Source organism: Mirounga angustirostris, unplaced genomic scaffold (assembly GCF_029215605.1).
Source record: "Mirounga angustirostris isolate CCGP_5_RB_7025 unplaced genomic scaffold, mMirAng1.0.hap1 SCAF_4, whole genome shotgun sequence".
NCBI classification, from domain to species: domain Eukaryota; kingdom Metazoa; phylum Chordata; class Mammalia; order Carnivora; family Phocidae; genus Mirounga; species Mirounga angustirostris.
In genome coordinates, this window is record NW_026991712.1 from 50,842,000 (window position 1) to 50,844,256 (window position 2,257).

Here is a 2,257-nt window from a genome sequence, read left to right on the forward strand (position 1 = left end):
TATCTCATTATTCTTAAGATCAATATGCATAGTGCCAAACATTATGGACAGGGAAAGAGACAATTATTATGCATATTTTAAAATGTATTTAAAGTTAATCTGATAAAGATATTTACTCTCTTCTAAATTCTTTGGCACCGTGCAGATTCCCTGTATTAGGCAAATATTTTTAGCACTGTGCGGCAGTGTAAATCAAAGTTAAACTACAGTGGAAAAGGAGGAATCTTCAAATTTCTGTCATCACACTTTCCTCCTGTATACTCTTAATGTGTATATTTATACACAAATGTTATAGACATATTCCAAGGACTTAATATGTATAAAACAAAATATAAAATATAGAAATTTTGGTGCATCACGCTCTGCACTGCCCAGACTAGCGAGCAATACAGTCAGGATGGCTAAAGGTGATCCCAAGAAACCAAAGGGCAAGATGTCTGCTTATGCCTTCTTTGTGCAGACGTGCAGAGAGGAACATAAGAAAAACCCCAAGGTCCCTGTCAATTTTGCAGAATTTTCCAAGAAGTGCTCTGAGAAGTGGAAGACAATGTCTGGGAAAGAGAAGTCTAAATTTGATGAAAGAGCAAAGGCAGATAAAGTGCACTATGATCAGGAAATGAAAGATTATGGACCAGCTAAGGGAGGCAAGAGGAAGAAGGACCCTACTGCCCCTAAAAGGCCACCATCTGGATTCTTTCAAGATCAAATCTACAAACCCTGGTATCTCTACTGGAGATGTGGCAAAGAAGCTGGGTGACATGTGGAATAACTTAAGTGACAGTGAAAAGCAGCCTTACAACAATAAGGCAATAAAGCTGAAGGAGAAGTACGAGAAGGGTGTCGCTGACTATAAATCTAAAGGAAAGTTTGATAACGCAAAGGGTCCCGGCCAGAGTTGCCTGGAAAAAGGTGGAAGAGGAAGATGAAGAAGATGAGGAGGAAGAAGAGGAGGAGGAGGAGGAGGATGAATAAAAAAAACTGTTGATCTGTCTCCTTGTGAATACCTTAGAGTAGGGAGCACCATCATTGACACCCTTCTTACTCGGGGTGTGTCTGTTGCCCTCGTAGGGCTAATTACACAATTGGGTCATGGTCATATTATAGTTTCTCAAAGTGCTCTAAAACTTGTGTGTCTCCAGAACCTTATAGGTACACGTTGCAACGCACCTACTGGTGTTTACCAGGGGCTTATCCACCCCAGACACTTTTAGCACCTTCACATATGCTAAGTACAGTGGTTTACATGAAGTGGCCATGGGTGTCCGGAGCACCCTGAAACTGTATAAAAGCTGTACATATTTCCAAACATTTTTAAAATGAAAAGGCTCTCGTGTTCTCCTCACTCTGTGCATTTTGCTGTTGGTGTGACAAGGCAGTTAAAGATCTTTCTGGCATGTTCTTTTTTTTAATTTGTAAAGTGGTGTTAACGATATGGTTATTGGCTAGAAATCCTGAGTTATCAACTATACATATCTATAGTTTGTAAAAAGAACAAAACAACCGAGACAAACTCTTGATGCTCCTTGCTTGGCGTTGAGGCTGTGGGGAAGATACCTTTTGGAGGGGCTGTAGCTCAGGGCATGCACCGTGAGGCTGGACCTGTGGACACTGCAGTGGGCATCCATTTAGCTGCAGGTTGTCTTGTTTCTGTATATAGTGACCTAGCATTCTGCTGCCATTCTTAGCTGTGGAAAAGGGGGGGAGGGTAAGCTGGCATGAGAAGTGTTTGGATCCTTTTTAGTTAAGTGCGGTAGTTTTAAACTGTTTGTTTTTAAACAAACTATAGAACTCTTCACTGTCAGCAAAGCGAAGAGCCACTGCATCAATGAAAGTTCAAGAACCTTCTGTACTAAACACAATTTGTAACATTGTTATTTTTTGTATGTTTAGAATGCTGAAATATTTTTGAAGTTACATAAACAGTATTATATTTTTAAAAAATATGTAGAAATTTTACAGTATGAGAGAAAATACAAATTATATCAATCTCTTTATTAACAGTAACATTTTGTCAACAAAATAATATTATTATTTATCAGTTATAATGTAATTTAACCTTTATTATTTTAAAAAATATGGATCTATATTGTTTACTCTGATATTTGATTTTAATATCTATAAGGACTGGAAAGGTATCTAACAAATATTGACAAATTTAATTGAGACAAGCTTCACAAATTATAATACTCATTTTACCTTCCAATAATTACATTAAGTATGTATGTGGGCGATTCTGCAATAGCTTGCATATAAATGA

At 37.6% G+C, this 2,257-nt stretch overlaps 1 pseudogene; it reads left to right on the forward strand.

Moving 5' to 3' along the window:
- Window positions 1-365: 365 nt before the first annotated feature.
- LOC123860522 (high mobility group protein B3-like) lies at window positions 366-972 on the forward strand (annotated as a pseudogene).
- Window positions 973-2,257: the final 1,285 nt, after the last annotated feature.